This window comes from Nicotiana tomentosiformis, chromosome 12 (assembly GCF_000390325.3).
Source record: "Nicotiana tomentosiformis chromosome 12, ASM39032v3, whole genome shotgun sequence".
NCBI lineage: Eukaryota > Viridiplantae > Streptophyta > Magnoliopsida > Solanales > Solanaceae > Nicotiana > Nicotiana tomentosiformis.
Window position 1 is genome coordinate 14,770,586 of NC_090823.1, and position 19,429 is coordinate 14,790,014.

The window sequence follows — 19,429 nt, forward strand, 5'->3', positions numbered from 1 at the left end:
TTCTTCCTCTGCTTCCCACGTCATTTCTTCCATATTCTTGCTCATCCATAAAACCTTCACGGAGGCTATTTCCTTATTTCGTAGATTGCAGATTTTTCGGTCTAGGATGGAAATCGGGATTTCCTCGTATGATAAGTTCTCCGTAATCTGTACATCATCCGTAGGCACCACTCGGGTAGGATCGCCAATGCACTTCCGTAGCAGTGATACGTGAATAACCAGATGGACAAACTCCAATTCTGAGGGTAATTCTAACTTATATGCTACTTGGCCCACTTTCCGAATGATCATATAAGGCCCAATATACCGTAGGCTAAGTTTGCCTCCAATAAGCTAATAATAACCATAATAGCAAAATGTTTTAACCCAATCACATAAGTTTTACGGTTCAAAACTTCAAAAGTTAAAGTTTCAAATGTTGATAACAAAAGACTCCTAAAATATCGACAACAATTCAAAGTTCTTCTTAAGTAAGGTCTAGATCTTCACTATCTCCATCTTCCCTTTCTTCAATTGCTCTACCTTCAAAAAAGAATAAATAAAGTCATTATCCTTCAAGGGTTGGTTTACCATTATACTGTTATGGAAGCTTGTCAATGCTATAACATTGTCACGCCCCGAACCTGGGGGCGAGACCGGTACCCGGTGCCTCACCTATCCTTGCGTACTAACTTATGACTAAGGGAATCTGAACATATAATGTCATACATTGGTCATGGGCAATATTGCAAGACAATTTGCGAAGCAAAATATAAAACTGAATGGATACCAAAGCTAACTAAACATCAATATAAAGCTGGACTGGCAAGGCCATCATAACTACTACAGCTGACAAACCGACAAAATATACATACAAGGCCTACAAGCCCAACATACTATACTAACTGACAGGTTATGTCCACAAGCCTCTACTGATAGATGTACCGTGATCGGAACAGGGCCCCGACCTACCCATAACCTATATACATAAAACTTGGAAGGATGTGGAGCTTACCAATAAAGCTAAACTCGGGCAACACCTACTAAGGAGCTCTACCCGCCTATCTATCTGAACCTGCACGCATGAAATGCAGCGTCCCCAGAGAAAGGGACGTCAGTAAGACATAATGTACCGAGTATGTAAGGCAACAGAATAATTGAAAGCTGAAATTGAGCTGAAAATATAATAACTGAAAGTAACTGAGAGTTAAAGGTAATCTGAAGATATGCTTACCTGCTGATACTGACTCAACTCTCTCAATATAGAACGTAAAATAGTTGTCCGACCCTATAAGGCTCGGTATATATATAACTGCTCTGCCGTAGTAAGCTCCCTCATAGGCGCTCAGTCTTACTAGGCTCTGTATCTCGGCCAACTGGGCCCGCTCAAAGGCGCTCGATGTAATGACCCAAAATATCATCTTTAAATCTAATAATTAATTCTGTGTTCTAATACATCAAAAAGAACAATTTGTCACTTCTCGACTTTCATTCGAAGTCCGTAAAATTTTTCAGAATGTTTTTATGTGAAAAATGGATTAAACTGTGAACTACAACCTTAAAACTCAACTGAGTTGATTTTGGTCAATAGTTTGAGCAAACAGACCCAAATCAGTATTTTGACAATTCCGATAGGTCCGTATTGTGATTTGGGACTTTGGCGTATGCCCGAAATTTAATTTGCAGGTCCCAAGCTCAAGTTATGACCATATAACGGGAAACTAGTAATTGAAAGGCTAAAGATTTCCAAGTTTAACCACGGGGTTGACTTTTTGATATCGGAGTCAGAATCCAGTTCCAAAAATTTTTATAGCTCAGTTATGTCATTTCTGACTTGTGTGCAAAATTTGAGGTCAATCGGACTTGATTCGATAGGTTTCGGCATTGAATGTAGAAGTTGGAAATTTCATAAGATTAAAGTTTCAAGTGACTTCGCATAAGACCTAACTTCAAATGAGCATAACTATCATGATACGAAGTTGTATATGGTAAATTACCTATCTAATGAAAGATATTTGAGTCTAGTTTCTAACACTTCAAACCGTTCGTCTTTTGGACATTCCTACAAAAATTTATGACTGCATTACCAAACACTAGAAATATGCGATTCTGCGACCACTATGCGACCATTATGCGACCGCAAACTAGTCGCAAAATGGTCCAGAACAGCCTAGTTATGGGCATCGATTTGTGCGATCATTTTGCGACCCGCACATCAATTATGTGGTCCATTATGCGAACGCATACCTGTTTTCGGAGGGGTAATTTTCCTATTTTCATAACCCGACCCTATTTTGATAAATAGGTTTTGGGGTTTATTTTGGGGCAATTATCTGAGGTTTTTTAGAGAGAAGTAAGAGTGTTCTAGAGAGAGGAAGTAGATGAAGTGTTTTGTTCATCAAAATTTTGTCCAAACTTTGAAATCCAACAAGAAATCCCTCAAGTTCTTCATCAAAGAGGTAAGGTTCTAACCCCTAATCTTCAATTTCGAGTTTGGGTAATGATGAGTGATTAAGAGTATGATTCTTGGGGTAAGTATTCCTTATCCTATATTAATTATATTTTATGATTCCATACTCATTTACATCATGAATCCGTGAATTTAGGGAAGAAAATTCAGATTTTTACAAAATCTTTCAAAAACGAGAATTTAAGATTTGAAGGTCCATTTGATATCGGAATTGGATTATTTTTTTATGGTTGAACTCGTAGCGGAACGAGTGTTTGAATTTCGTGAGTTTTTTCGAGATTTGAGATGTGGGTCCCACTATCGAATATTTAAATAAATTTCAGATTTTATCCGAAAAATAATTAAATTCAAAAGGAATTAATTCCTATGATTCGTATTGAGTATATCAAATTGTTTATGAATAGATTTGAAGCTTTTGGAGATAAATTTAAAAGGAAAATCTTTGGTCGAGTAATTGATTGGAATTTGCAAAGCGAGGTAAGTGTCGTGGTTAACCTTGACTTGAGGGAATAGAACCCTTAAATTATTTGTTATGTGAAATGCATGTGAACGACGTATAGGCGAGGTGATGAGTGTATATACGTCATCAAATTAATTGTTTGCCTACTTACTTGAAGAATCATAAATTATTTTAAATCGTGAATTAATTGTTATAATAATTGTTTCTCTCCTATTCTTTGTCAAATATTAATTCTTGAATTCTTGCATTAATTGTTACGTGCTATTTGAATCATGTGTCTTAATTGTTATTTGAAATTTAGCATATTAAACATTAAACTATCTATTTTCTCTCTGATTTTCATAATAACTTGCTATTTGTCATTGTTTGTTTTATAATTAGATCATAATTATTGTATGCTTGTTGTCTTATAATTTTATATTAATTGTTGCATTTATTGGGGAAATTACTTCTATAAGAATTAGTAAATGAATATATTGGAGGAGCGAGTTGCACACCGCAACAACATTGAATTGGTAAATGTATATATTGGAGGATCGGATTGCATGCCGCAACAGAATTGATCGAAATGAATATATTGGAGGATCAGGTTGCACGCCGCAACAGACTTATTAAAAAGTCCATATTGGAGGATCGGGTTGCACGCCACAACATACTTATTTAAAAGTCAGTAATGGGGGATCGGATTGCACGCCGCAACAGACTTATTTAAAAGTCTATATATACTGGATTGAAATAAATATATGACAAACTTGATTAAAAGTAATATATTGGGAGAGCGGGTTGCACGCCGCAATAGAATTGAATGTGAATATATTGTGAGAGCTATTTTTCCGCACTTATGTTTTATTTGGGTTTTACCCCCGTTTTTTATTAAAAACTCCGATTATTTTAAATGTATTAATTCTCTTTTGTTAAATTTTGAAAGTGTTTTGGGAAGGTCGGCTTGCCTAGTATCACGATAGGCGCCATCGTGATGGGTTAGGTTATGGGTCGTGACAAGTTGGTATCAGAGCCTAGGTTACATAGGTCTCACAAGTCATGAACGAGTTTAGTAGAGTCTTGCGGATCGGTACAGAGACGTATGTACTTATCTTCGAGAGGCTACAGAACCCTTAGGAAACTCCACATTCTTGAATTCTTTTCATGCTAATCTATTGATTCTAGTAACTAAACATCTGTTGTTTCATTCTCTCATAGATGGTGAGGACTCGTACTATGGGGAAGGATGGACAGCCACCAGTACCTCCATCCAGGGCCGCGAAAGGCCGAGGTCGCGGTAAAGGCAGAGGTGTAGCCCGCACAGCAGTTGGGGAAGTACCAGCAGATCCACCAGTTGCCCAGATCAGGACCGGATTCCAATTGTTGATGCACCACCTCAGGCACCACTTGTGCCTATTGGGATTCCAAGCCTTTAGGAGGCCTTATCTCATATTCTGACTGTGTGTACCAGTCTTGCTCAGGCGGTCTCTGTTACGGCCACTGTAGCCACTTCTCAAGCCGGGGAAGGTGCTCAGACTCCCGTTGCCCGCACACCAGAGCAGGTGGTACATAGATTCCAGACACCAGGGGTACCATTAGCCCAGCCAGTTGCAGCTGCTCAGGACTATGTGGTTCCTTCTATGCCTGAGGATGAGAAACATAGATTGGAGAGCTTTGGGAGACTCCAGGCTCCATCTTTCAGTGGTGCAAAGGAAAGGATGCATAGTGTTTCTTGGACAGGTGTTAGAGGATACTTAGTACAACAGGTATTCTAGAGGTCAGTGGGGTCTCATTCACTACTTTTTAGTTCTCTAGGGATGCCTTCAGTTGGTGGGAGGCTTATGAGAGGCATAGGCCGGTCGGCACAGCACCCCGTACCTGGCAGCAGTTCTCCGGTCTATTCCTGGAGAAGTTCGTGTCGCAGTCCCGCAGAGAGGAGCTGCGCAGGCTGTTCGAGCAGCTTTATCAGGGTGATATATCCGTGATGCAATATGAGATGCGATTATTGGAGTTGTCCCGTCATCCTATCTGGTTAGTTCCCACAGATAGGGAGACGATCAGGAGGTTTATAGATGGCCTCACTTTTGAGCTGTGATTGCTTATGACCTGAGAGAGAGTGTCTGGTGTTACTTTTGATGAGGTTGTCGACATTGCGCATCAGATTGAGATGGTTCACTCAGTAGAGGGTTGAGAGGGAGACCAAGAGGCCTCGTGGACAAGGTGGATTTAGCGGTGTTCTTTCTGGGGGCAGTTCCACCACGATAGGGATCGTCCTTTCAGACATGCTCAGACGGCTCGCCCAGTCCATCGTGGTGTATCATCTGGCCATGGTTCACACAATTATCAGCAGGGCCATTCATCTCTCAATGCCCTCCCAGCTCAGAGTTCGGCCCGTGGTCCATTGGGTCAGGGCTCGTCTATGCCAGGTCCTACTACCAGTCATCCCAGTGCTCGGGGCTCCCTTCAATCCCCAGCACCGGGGAGTTACTATAAGTGTGGAGAGTTTGTCCACGTCTGGAGACATTGTCCCCGCCTTACGGGAGGTCTGGCTCAGCAGAGGAGCCAGTCTACGACATCGGAACCAGTGTCTTCACCACCCACTCAGCCAGCTCGGGGTGGAGCCCAGTCAGTTAAGGGCCACCCGAGAGGGGGTGGCCTGGCCCGTTTCTATGACCTCCCTGCCATATCATATGTCGTTTCTTCAGATGTTGTGATTACAGGTATTGTCTGAGTTTGCCACAGAGATGCCTCCGTATTGTTTGACCCTAGTTCCATTTATTCGTATGTTTCCTCGTATTTCACTCATTTTTTGGATATGCCCTGTGAGTATTTAGTTTCATCTATTAATGTATCTACTCCTATAGACGATACTATTATTGTGGATCACGTATATCAGTTAGGTGTAGTGACTATTGGGGGTCTAGAGACTATAGTGGATCTTTTTCTACTCAGTATGGTCGATTTTGATGTGATATTGGGTATGGATTGATAGTCTCTATGTCATGTCGTTCTAGATTGTTACGCTAAGACTATAACATTAGCAATGCCAGGATTATCGAGAGTTGAGTGGAGCGATTCTATAGACTATGTTCCTAGTAGAGCGATTTCATACTTGAAGGCTCAACGGATGGTTGAGAAGGGCCATCTATCCTATTTGGCTTTTATGAGGGATGTTAGTGCAGAGACTTCTACCATTGATTCTATTCCGGTGGTGCGTGTGTTTCCTGCAGATCTGTTGGGCATGCCGGCTGATAGGGATATTGACTTCGGTATTGATTTGGTACCGGGCACTCAGCCCATTTCTATTCCACCGCACCGTATGGCACCAGATAAGTTGAAGGAGTTGAAGGAGAAGCTCCAGGAACTCCTTGATAAGGGGTTTATTCGGCATAACATGTCACCTTGGGGTGCACCAGTTCTATTTGTGAAGAAAAAGGATAGTACTATGAGAATGTGCATTGATTACAGACAATTGAACAAGGTCACAGTCAAGATCAAGTATCCTTTGCCACGTATTGATGATCTATTTGACCAGCTTCAGGGGGCGAGGGTGTTCTCCAGGATTGATTTGAGGTCAGGGTATCACCAGCTGAAGATTTGTGATTTGGATATTCTTAAGACATCTTTCAGGACCCGATATGGCCATTATGAGCTCCTTGTGATGTCTTTTGGGATGACTAACGCCCCATCAACGTTCATGCATTTGATGAACAATGTGTTTCAGCCTTATTTGGACTCATTCGTTATTCTATGCATTGATGATATCCTGGTGTACTCTTGTAGCTAGGAGGAGCATGCCCAGCATTTGAAGATTATGTTACAGAGATTGCGGGAGGAGAAGCTTTATGCAAAGTTCTCCAAGTGTGAGTTTTGGCTCGGTTCAGTGGCGTTCTTGGGGCACGTGCTATCCACCAAGGGTATTCAGGTGGACCAAAAGAAGATAGAGGCGGTGCAGAGTTGGCCCAGACCGTCCTCAGCCACATAAATTAGGAGCTTTCTTGGTTTGATGGGTTATTACCATTTTTTTATGGAGGGTTTTTCATCTATTGCATCGCCCTTGACCAAATTGACCCAAAAGGGTACTCCATTCAGGTGGTCAGATGAGTGCGAGGAAAGCTTTCAGAAGCTAAAGACTGCTTTGACCATGGCTCCAGTTCTAGTTCTTCTATCAGCTTCTGGTTCTTACATAGTGTATTGTGATGCCTCGCGGATCGGTATTGGGTGTGTTCTGATAAAGGAGGGTAGAGTGATTGATTATGATTTACGCCAGTTGAAGACCCATGAGAAGAACTATCATGTCCACGACCTTGAGTTAGCAGCTATTGTTCATGCTGTGAAGATTTGGCGGCACTATTTGTACGGTGTCCATTGTGAGATGTACACTGATCATCGGAGTTCGCAGCATTTATTCAAACATAAGGATCTTAACTTGCGTCAGCGGAGGTGGTTGGAGATTCTTAAGGACTATGATATCACCATTTTGTACCATCCCGGAAAGGCCAATATAGTGGTCGATGCCTTGAGTCACCGGGCAGAGAGTTTGGGGAGTTTAGCATATCTTCCAATAACAGAGAGACCCATGGCATTGGATGTTCAGGCCTTAGCTATCCAGCTTGTCAGATTAGATATTTCGGAGCCGAGTCAGGTAATGGCTTGTGTGGTCTCTAGGACTTCTCTTTATGATCATATCAGGGAGCGTCAGTATGATGACCCCCATCTTCTCATCCTCCAGGGCAGGGTTCGACGAGGTGATGCTAGAGATGTGACTATTGGTGATGATGGCGTGTTGAGAATGTAGGGCCGGATATATGTGCTCAATATGGATGGGCTTCAGGAGTTGATTCTTGAGGAGGCCCACAGCTCACGGTATTCCATTCATCTGGGTGTCGTGAAGATGTACGAGGATTTGAGAAAGCACTATTGGTGGAGGAGGATGAAGAAGGATATAGTAGGGTTTGTGGCTCAGTGTCTCAATTGTCAGCAGGTTAAGTATGAGCATCAGATAACGGGTGACTTGCTTCAGAGGTTAGAGATCCCAGAGTAGAAGTATGAGGGGATCACCATGGATTTCGTAGTTGGGCTCCCATGGACTTCGAGGAAGTTCGATGCTACTTGGGTAATTGTGGATCGGCTGACCAAGTCCACACACTTCATTCCAATTGGTACTACTTACTCTTCAGAGCGGTTGGTTGAGATTTACATCTAAGAGATTGTTCACCTTCATGGTGTCCCAGTTTCCATCATTTCGGATAGAGGCACACAGTTTACATCGCAGTTTTAGAGCGCCGTGCAGTGAGAGTTGGATACTCAGTTTGAGTTGAGCACAACCTTTCACCCTTAGACGGACAGACATTCCGAGCGCACTATCCAGATATTGGAGGACATGTTACGCGCTTGTGTCATTGATTTTGCGTTTCATGGGACCAGTTTCTACCACTCGCGGAGTTTGAATATAACAACAGTTATTAGTCGAGCATTCAGATGGCTCCGTACGAGGCTTTATATGGGAGGCGGTGTAGATCTCCTGTGGGATGGTTTGAGCCTGGTGTTGTGAGGTTTGGGAGGAGGGGCAAGTTGAGCCCCTGGTTCATTGGGCCTTTTGAGGTACTTCAGAGGATAGGGGAGGTGGCTTACAAGCTTGCCTTGCCACCTAACTTGTCGAGTGTGCATCCAGTATTTCATGTTTCTATGCTCCGGAAGTATATCGGCGATCCATACCATATTTTGGATTTCAACATCATTCAGTTGGATGCTGATATGATTTATGATGTGGAGACGGTGGCCATTTTGGAGCGGTAGGTTTGGAAATTGAGGTCAAAGTATATAGTTTCAGTGAAGGTGCAGTGGATAGGTCAGCCTATGGAGAAGGCCACTTGGTAGACCAAGCGGGAGATACGGAGTAGATATCCACACCTATTTGAGACTCCATGTATGTTTCTAGACCCATTCGAGGACAAATATTTATTTAAGAGTGTGAGGATGTAACGACCTGGCCGGTCGTTTTGAGAGTTATAGCCCCGTTTCACCCCCAATTCCGCTTTTTTTGTGCTTTCCAGTTGTATTATGTCTTACCAGGTTGGTTCGGGTCCGGAGTGGTTTTGGAGTGAATTAAGACACTTAGTCTGTTAATTGAAAGCTTAAGTTGGAAAAGTCGACTGGATGTCACCTTGTGGGAAAATGATGTCGGATTTGAATTTTTATGGTTTCGTTAGCTCCGTTAGGTGATTCTAGACTTAGGAACGCATCCGGAATGTGATTTGGAGGTCCATAGTAGAATAAGGCTTGAATTGGTGAAATTTAGAATTTTGGCAATTTCGGCCAGCAATGGGACACCGAGTCAGATTGGATTTCTAGAAGTTGGAATAGGTTCATGGTGTCATTTTTGACTTGTGTGTAACATTTGAGGTCAATCAGACGTGGTTTGGTAGATTTCGGCGTCGTTTGTGGAATTTGGAAGTTTAGAAGTTCTTTAGGCTTAAAACCGGGTGTAATTGGTGTTTTGAGGTTGTCTTGAGTGATTCGAAGGTTCGACTAAGTTTGCTTGGGGTTATATGACTTGTTGGTATGATCGGTTAAGGTCCCGAAGTCCCCGGGGTAATTTCGGGTGGTTAACGGCTAGATGGGAGTTAAGGAAATGCAGCTAAAGTTGCTACTGCTGGTGTAATCGCACCAGCGGAGTGGGAACCGCATGTGCGAGCCCGCAGAAGCGAAGAAGGAGTCGTAGATGAGGCTAAGAAAGAGCTGAGCAAGAGCCGCAAGTGCAAAGATTTCCCCGCACCTGCGAGGGTCGCAGATGCGGGCAACTGGGCATAGGTACGAAGGATGGCCACAGATACGATGGATTCCCGCACCTGTGATAGGCGCAGATGCAGTCTTCTGCTCGTAGGAGCGAGGTCAGGATTTTTATATGAAATCAATACCTACGATGGAATTTCCGCAAGTGCGACGTCGCAGAAGCGACAGGAAGACCACAATTGCGGTATTTCTGGGCAGAAAAACACAAGCTCGAGGGTTGGACTTTCATTTTCAATTTTTGGACTTGAGAAGTTCGAGACAGAGGCGGTTTTTAGAGGATTTTTAAGGAAAACATTGGGGTAAGTAATTCTAACAAGGATTGGTCTAAATTTCGTGAATCTATGGCTTCCTTCATCACCTAATTAAGGATTTGAGTTGGAAATTTGGGGGTTTAGGGCTTGGTAATTGGATAGTGATCTTTGGGTTTTTGGAGGGTCAACTGAGGTCGGATGTTTATAAATTTGATATGGTTATACTCGTGGGTGAATAGGCTTTCGGGTTTTGTGACTTTCGTCGGGTTTCGAGACATGGGCCCGGGGGGGAGGGTTGAGCCGATTTTGGATTTTGGGCTATATGTTAGTAGTTTTCTTGTGAAATTTATCCTTTTAACCAATATTGATTATCTCGTACTGCTTATGACTAGATTCAGAGCATTTAGAGATTGATTCGAGGGGCAAAGACATGCAGAGTAGGAGTTTTGCGCGTTTGAGGTAAGTAATAGTTTTAAATCTGGTTTTGAGGTTATGAAACCCCGAGGATTGGTATGATGTAAGTGTTTGGAGGTGACGCACATGCTAGGTGACGGGCGAGTGAGTGTGCATTGTGAGGGATTGTGACTTGGTCCGTCCTGTGAGACTGTAAAAGTCGAATAGCCATTGTTATTACTTGTCTTTCCTTGCCTTTGAGCAATTGATTGCCTTTCATGTTAGAAACCATGCCTAGACCTTATGATATCATTGTTGGGACCCACAACGGTCGTATTCTTGTTGAATTGACTGCTAATTGTTGTCTTGTACTCAGTCACAGTCTTACTCGTGTGCTATATCTTTGTTCCCTCTCATTTCTTATTGATACTTGTTGTATTCTCTGTTTGGGCCGATTATTATGATATTATGTGTGCCCGAGGGGCTGGACCGGTTAGTGACTGAGATAGGGCCTGGTTGCCGAGCTGTGAACTATGTGAGGGTATATGGATCGGGTTGCACTCCGCAACGAGCCTTATGGTTGTTTATGGATTGTGGATCGGGTTGCACGCCGCAACGAGCCTTATGATTGTTTATGGACTATGGATCGGGTTGTACGCCGCAAAGAGTCTTATGGCTACTTATATGATTAGATCGGGTTGCACACCGCATCGATATATCGATTGGGCTGTAAGAAGCCTCTCCGGAGTCTGTAACCCCCCAGTGAGTGTAGGTACCTATTGAGAGTGTGTATTGAGAGCTGAGAGCCGGAAGTATGAGCCGATGAGATGAGTTGAGTAACTGCTGCCTTGAAAGGCTGTACTTGCTTTTATTTATTGTTGCACTTAGTTGCTATCTGATGTTGTTGTGAAATTCCTGGAAGATTCAAATATGTTTTACTTGGGCTCGAACTGATTTGACTTATACCACCAGATTTGAAAGCATGTTCACTCTTTACTGAGAACTTTTGAAATGATCTGTATTATTATAGTTCGTCACTGCTTCTCAGTTCCTTATTTAATTCTGTTATTTGCTAAGTTGGTTGTACTTATGCTATACCCTACACTTCATGTACAGATCCAGGTAGCCTACACTTCGGCTTACCTAGTATCATGATAGGCGTCATCACGACGGGTTAGGTTTTGGATCGTGACACTTCAACTGACGAGATGTGTAGGGAATTACCCTACCATCCTGCATCAACACTGCACCAAGTCCAATACCTGATGCATCACACACTACTGGAAATTGGGCCTATGGCAACAGCGGGAAAACCATTGCAAATGATAGGTAAATCGTTGCCATAGATGTATTGGAATGGTTTCGTGATCGTTGCATCCGCTTGCGTGCCAATAGATCTAGAGCAATAGTTCTTGCGACGGTTGGCCACACCGTTGCTATAGGGCCAGCTATTGCAATGTTTTTCCCTCTATCTGAAGCAACGAGTATTCATTTCAACTGCAATTGTTTAAAACCGTTACCATAGAGTTTAATGCAATTGTTGTAAACTATTACCATATTATTTACCACAAATGGTTGAAAACCGTTACTATATAATTTATTGCAATGGTTATGTAAGCTATTGCAACGTTTATTTACAGATATTCTAACAGCTTCATTACGCTACCGTAACAGTTTTATTTCTATTGCATCCGTTTGAATTGCCAATTGCATCGATTTTTCACACTTTTGGAACAATTTAGAACGTCTATGGAAATGACATTCGTGTTTATTGCAACGGTTCTATTAGGCTATTGTAAGAGTTTAATTAACATTATTGCCCTGGTTGTAAATAACATTTACATATGTAAGTATTTGTAATAAATTGGAAATTATATAAATAAAAAGATAAAACACTTCATAATCTTTCATGTCCAATAAGCTAAAAATAACCATAATAGCAAAATGTTTTAACCCAATTACATAAGTTGTACGGTTCAACACTTCAAAAGTTAAAGTTTCAAATGTTGATAACAAAAGACTCCTAGAATATCGACAACAATTCAAAGTTCTTCTTAAGTAAGGTCTAGATCTTCACTATCTCCATCTTCCCTTTCTTCAATTGCCCTACCTTCAAAAGAGAATAAATAAAGTCATTATCCTTCAAGGGTTGGTTTACCATTATAAGAATAGGTATAGTCCATGAACAATGCATAAAGCACAAAGTTTTCGGGAGAAAGAAACAAGTTCACACAAATGAAGAAGCCAAAGTTTAGTAACAAATCTAAATCATCAAAACCAAACTTATAAGCATATGCATTCAGGCAAATTGAGAGTTCTCTGCTTTTCTCATTTTGAACAAAATCAAACATAAAACATAAGCAAATGAACAATCTAACAATTATGGTAGCCAACCAAACTAACAGTTTTCATTAACTTTTCATTTTTTTTGCAAGTAACAATCTGAAGTGGATACATTCCATGCGAAGCATAACAAAAACAGTTAAGCAAAATACATATCGAAACAGAATTTTTGCAATATTAACTTCAAAGAAATATTGCAACATAGCTCATATCAGCCAATCTTTTAGTAATTGCTTACACGTGAGCACACCAGTTAAATGGTTTCTCCATCTCCACAATTCCAAAGACATCACACCTAATTTACAAGATCATGTCAAACTTACAACTTACAAACCCAAACACATTACTTCTACTGCAGAACATTAAAAGGTCTACAAATAGAGCAAATGTGTAATACAAATTTCCCCTATTCCATGTCTTTGTCAGTTTATAGAAACCTAGAGTTTACCTTCACAAACCCCACCAGTACTCAAAACTATCTTTTGCAACTTGATGGGGTACTGGTACAAACGGGTTAAACTGCTTCAACCAGAGTGATAATAATTGCTCGAAATACAACAACAAAGAATTACCTAACAACAATCAAGATTACAGTATTCCAATCTCCTACTAGTCAATTCATTACAAGCCCCAACTCCATATACTCAAGGCAACATTTTTTAAGATATTCAAGACGCTGGAGCGCTGGAAACTGTTGCAGTTTTCAACTTTTCATCCAGCAAGATTATAATATCCAAAATAAGACACAAAGAACTATACAACAACAAATAGCCGTCAAGGCAACCATAGAATTACGCAGCGAAAGAGGGCCGGAGGCGAAGTTAAAAAATGACTAGACTAGAGAGCAGTGGTAGAAAAGCAACAGAAGAAGAAGAAGAAGAAGAAGAAAAAGAAGAAGGAGGAGGAGGAGGAGGAGGAGGAGGAGGAAGAAAGAAAAGAAGGTGTGTAACATTTGGAGTACGTACTGACCTTGATTGTTACTCCCAGTAGATAGACGATTGATTAGTTGCATAGCAGCTTGTTGTGTAGAGGAAGTTTCTCCAAGAATGGGATATTTTATTTTTTAACAAAAGTAAAAAGGAATTCTTTTACCATAAGATAAGTCTTCTAACACATTGACCAATGATATTTTATTTTTTGAATTCTTTTACCATAAGGTAAGTCTTCTAACAAAAGTAAAAAGGAAAGTTTATTTGCTACATTGTCGCCTTTATAAATATTTATAGCAAATATTCAATTTCATGTCTAACTTTTTAATAAAGTTAAAAAAAAACCAACAAATTAAATAATTGTTAAGAATAGTAGAAGCGCGGTTCAATACCGAATAATGCACTTTTTGCAAGGATATAATATTTCATTTCCTTGGGAAGCTTGTCCAAATGCCTTATCAAAGAAATTATCCGCTCTACGGATATACTAATCCGTCCATCTCAAAAGATTCATCCAACTTTTATCTACATTATCCATGGAAATCCTATACAACAAAAGTAAATCTCCAAAATTAACTCAATAAAACAAGGTACATACTAATTTGACATTGACCAAAGTTTAAAGGGGATGAACTCAAAGAGTTAAAAATAGTAAAACAAGTTTTTCATTAAGAAAGAATTATAAAACAAACTCCAGATAACATTGTAGAGTGCACATTAAGTACAAATTAGTTTTCTTAAATTTGCTTTAGCAATTCTTATCAATCTCCTTCTACCTCCCATTCAAAAGTTCCATCTATTTTAGAATATCTCATTGTTACAAGCCACACATTAGATCTAAACAGCACATTCAAATGAAAGTTTTAACTTGTTGCTATATTATTGCGATTCTCTTTGGATTACTTAGAAAAAGCTTTCTAAAATGTTAGGTGCGTTGTCTTACAGTTAACCATATTTTTATCAGCACGGAGTAGACAATACATATCTACAACTTACTCAAGCTGTCAAGCATAGAAAAAACAGAACAAGCCCGATAGCAATCTCCTGGTATATCCCATTCAAAAATTTCAACTTTTCTAGAGCATCTCACTGTTTCACATAATTACAGATTATAGCCAACCAGCACATTCAAATGAAAAGCTAATAAATAAGAGGGCAAATCCAACAACGGAGAAACAAGAGTACACATGAAGTACAAATAATTGTTATTTAATTGCTTTTATCAATCTTCTACTACATCCTATTCAAAAATTCCAACTTCTTTAGAATATCTCACTGTTATCACATATTAGATCTACGCACACTCATTATATAGAGCTTTATTTCACATATATTAAATGGGATAAAATTTAGAATAGAATTCATAAGCTCCATTTGAATTAATGAACTTAAGAAAGCGTGTCCAAAAAATTTAGAATTAACCTCTGCAAGAAGTAATATAATCTTGGCTTGTACAGGTACTTATGATTGAAGAGTTCTCTGAATATCCTGAAATTGAGAAAATTTGGTAAAACACTAAAGATTACGAGAGGTATTAATTTATATGATTACAGAAATCTCAATTAGTTTTTGATTTGAAGATTGAAAAACTAGACAAATAGCAGTACAACCACCAAAATATGAGTTTTTAGTCATTTCCTACTGTTATGGAAGCTTGTCAATGCTATAAGATTGTCACGCCCCGAACCTGGGAGCGAGACCGGTACCCGGTGCCTCACCTATCCTTGCGTACTAACTTGCGACTAAGGGAATCTGAACATATAATGTCATACTTTGGCCATGGGCCACATTGCAAGACAATTTGCGAAGCAAAATATAAAACTGAATGGATACCAAAGCCGACTAAACATCAATATAAAGCTGGACTGGCAAGACCGCCATAACTACTACAGCTGACAAACCATCAAAATATACATACAAGGCCTACAAGCCCAACATACTGTACTAACTGACAGGTTATGTCTACAAGCCTATACTAATGGATGTACCGTGATCGGAACAGGGTCCCGACCTACCCATAACCTATATACATAAAACTTGGAAGAACATGGAGCTTACCAATAAAGCTGAACTCGGGCAACACTTACTAAGGAGCTCTACCTGCCTATCTATCTGAACCTGCACGCATGAAATGTAGCATCCCCGGAGAAAGGGACGTTAGTAAGAAATAATGTACCGAGTATGTAAGGCAACAGAATAACTGAAAGCTGAAATTGAGCTGAAAATATAATAACTGAAAGTAACTGAGAGTTAAAGGTAATCTGAAGATATGTTTACCTGCTGATACTGACTCAACTCTCTCAATATAGAACGTAAAATAGTTGTCCGACCCTATAAGGCTCGGTATATATATATAACTGCTCTGCCGTAGTAAGCTCCTTCATAGGCGCTCGGTCATACTAGGCTCTGTATCTCTGCCAATTGGGCTCGCTCAAAGGCGCTCGATGTGATGATCCAAAATATCATCTTTAAATTTAATAATTAATTCTGTATTCTAATACCTTAAAAAGTACTATTTGTCACTCTTCGACTTGCGTGCGAAGTCCTTAAAATTTTTCAGAATATTTTTATGTGAAAAATAGATTAAACTGTGAACTAGAGCCTTACAACTCAACTGAGTTGATTTTGGTCAATAGTTTGAGCAAACGGACCCAGATTAGTGTTTTGACAGTTTCGATAGGTCCGTATTGTGATTTGAAACTTTGGCGTATGCCCGAAATTTAATTTGGAGGTCCCTAGCTCAAGTTATGACCATTTAACGGGAAACTAGTAATTGAAAGGCTAAAGATTTCCAAGTTTAACCACGGGGTAGACTTTTTGATATCGGAGTCAGAATCCAGTTTCAAAAATTTTTATAGCTCCGTTATGTCATTTTTGACTTGTGTGAAAATTTTGAGGTCAATCGGACTTGATTCGATAGGTTTGGGCATCGAATGTAGAAGTTGGAAATTTCATAAGATTAAAGTTTCAAGTGAGTTCGCATAAGACCTAACTTCAAATGAGCATAACTATCATGATACGAAGTTGTATATGGTAAATTACCTATCTAATGAATGATATTTGAGTCTAGTTTCTAACACTTTAAACCGTTCATCTTTTGGACATTCCTACAAAAATTTATTACTGCATTACCAAACGCTGGAAATATGCGATTCTGCGACCACTATGCGACCATTATGCGACCGCAAACTGGTTGCAAAATGGTTCAGAACAGCCCAGTTATGGGCATCGATTTGTACGATTATTTTGCGACCTGCACACCAATTGTGCGGTCCATTATGCGACCGCATACCTGTTTTCGGAGGGATAATTTTTCTATTTTCATAACCCGATCCCATTTTAATAAACAGGCTTTGGGGTTTATTTTGGGGCAATTATCTGAGGTTTTTTAGAGAGAAGTGAGAGTGTTCTAGAGAGAGAAAGTAGATAAAGTATTTTGTTCATCAAGATTTTGTCCAAACTTTGAAATCCAACAAGAAATCCCTCAAGTTTTTCATCAAAAAGGTAAGGTTCTAACCCCTAATCTTCAATTTCGAGTTTGGGTAATGATGAGTGATTAAGAGTATGATTCTTGGGGTAAGTGTTCCTTATCCTATATTGATTATATTTTATGATTCCATACTCATTTACATCATGAATCCGTGAATTTAGGGAAGAAAATTCAGATTTTTATAAAATCTTCCAAAAACGAGAATTTAAGATTTGAAGGTCCATTTGAAATCGGAATTGGATAATTTTTGTATGGTTGAACTCGTAGCGGAACGGGTGTTCGAATTTCGTGAGTTTTTTCAAGATTTGAGATATGGGTCCTACTGTCGAATATTTAAATAAATTTCGAATTTTATCCGAAAAATAATTAAATTCATAAGGAATTAATTCCTATGATTCGTATTGAGTATATCAAATTGTTTATGAATAGATTTGAAGCTTTTGAAGATAAATTTAAAAGGAAAATCTTTAGTCGGGTAATTGATTGGAATTTGTAAAGCGAGGTAAATGTCGTTGTTAACCTTGACTTGAGGGAATAGAACCTTTAAATTATTTGTTATGTGAAATGTATGTGAACGACGTATAGGCGAGGTGACGAGTGTCTATACGTCGTCAAATTAATTGTTTGCCTACTTACTTGAAGAATCATAAATTATTTTAAATCATGAATTAATTGTTATAATAATTATTTCTCTCCTATTCTTTGTCTAATATTAATTCTTGAATTCTTGCATTAATTGTTACATGCTATTTGAATCATGTGTCTTAATTGTTATTTGAAATTTAGCATATTAAACATTAAACTGTCTATTTTCTCTCGGATTTCTATAATAACTTGCTATTTGTCATTGTTTGTTTTATAATTAAATCATAAATATTGTATGTTTGTTGTCATATAATTTTATATTAATTGTTGCATTTATTGGGGAAATTACTTCTATAAGAATTAGTAAATGAATATATTGGAGGAGCGGGTTGCACACCGCAACAACATTGAATTGGTAAATGAATATATTGGAGGATCGGTTTGCACGCCGCAACAGACTTATTAAAAAGTCCATATTGGAGGATTGGGTTGCACGCCGCAACAGACTTATTTAAAAGTCAGTATTGGGTGGTCGGATTACACGCCGCAACAAACTTATTTAAAAGTCTATATATACTGTATTGAAATAAATATATGACAAACTTGATTAAAAGTAATATATTGGGAGAGCGGGTTGCACGCTGCAACAAAATTGAATGTGAATATATTGTGAGAGCTGGTTGCACGCTGCAACAGAATTGATGGAATGATAATTGGTTATGACTACTGAATTGGCTTCAATTATTATAAATGAGTTACCTGATTTATTTTTATTATTTGTTGTTATGACTAATATTGCGTACAAGTTAATGTAAGTGAACCGCCTTAGCCTCGTTACTACTTCGTCGAGGTTAGGCTCAGCACTTACCAGTACATGGGGTCGGTTGTTCTGATACTACACTCTACACTTCTTGTGCAGATTTCGGAGTTGGTCCTAGTGGCGTACCATAGACTTGCTCGGATTTCAGCTAGCAGAGGAGACTTGAGATATAACTGCACGACGTGTGCAATTCTGAAGTCCCCGTCTATTTTATTTTAGTTGTGTGTTTGTTTCCAGATAGCTTTATTTTATTCAGACCTTTATTTGTATTATTCTAGAAGGCCGTGTACTTGTGACACCAATTCTGGGATGGTATTTAGACACCGTTGTTTATTTATGGATTATTCACTACGTTTCAGACTTTACTTCCTCATTTGCTTCTTTATAATTAATAAATTTAAAAATTATTTTAAAATAGATAATATTATTCTAACGCTGGTTTTCCTAGCAAGTGAAATGTTAGGCGCCATCACGGTCCGAAGGTGGAAATTTCGGATCATGACACTCGACCACACTAGGCTCGGTATATAACTTACCATCTGATCAAAGGTTGCCCAATAGGGGCCTGCCCATTGATTATAGCTTGATGGTGATGAAAATACTGTAATACAGTATATATATAGACCCTCTGCTCTCTTGACTGGAAGAAGACAATATTTAACTGAATATAAAGTCCCGATAAGGAGAATACTGTAATTTATGAGACTAGGATAATGTATATAAATTCGGGAGTATGAACTTCTCTTTATGCCTCGTTATCAAACACATGTAATTATGAGATCATGTCAAAATGAAGGAAGGGCTTAGCCTTAACATACCTGGAGTAGGGAAAAATCTGTATGATATTCTTGAGAAGGATTACACCGTACTCCCTTAGAACGAAAAATCTCGTTGCTATTATAATATGGAGTCTTGTATGAATTTCCAAATCC

At 39.3% G+C, this 19,429-nt stretch overlaps 1 long non-coding RNA gene across 2 annotated transcripts; it reads right to left on the reverse strand.

Moving 5' to 3' along the window:
* Positions 1-324: 324 nt before the first annotated feature.
* LOC104107304 (uncharacterized) lies at positions 325-13,865 on the reverse strand. 2 transcript variants are annotated; one of them, XR_001971452.3, is made up of 2 exons: positions 13,643-13,865; positions 325-522 (listed from the first exon to the last, which is right to left on the reverse strand). It is a non-coding gene; the product is annotated as an uncharacterized lncRNA (long non-coding RNA). The 2 variants fall into 2 exon arrangements; XR_688772.4 differs by lacking the exon at positions 325-522 and adding an exon at positions 12,236-12,440.
* Positions 13,866-19,429: the final 5,564 nt, after the last annotated feature.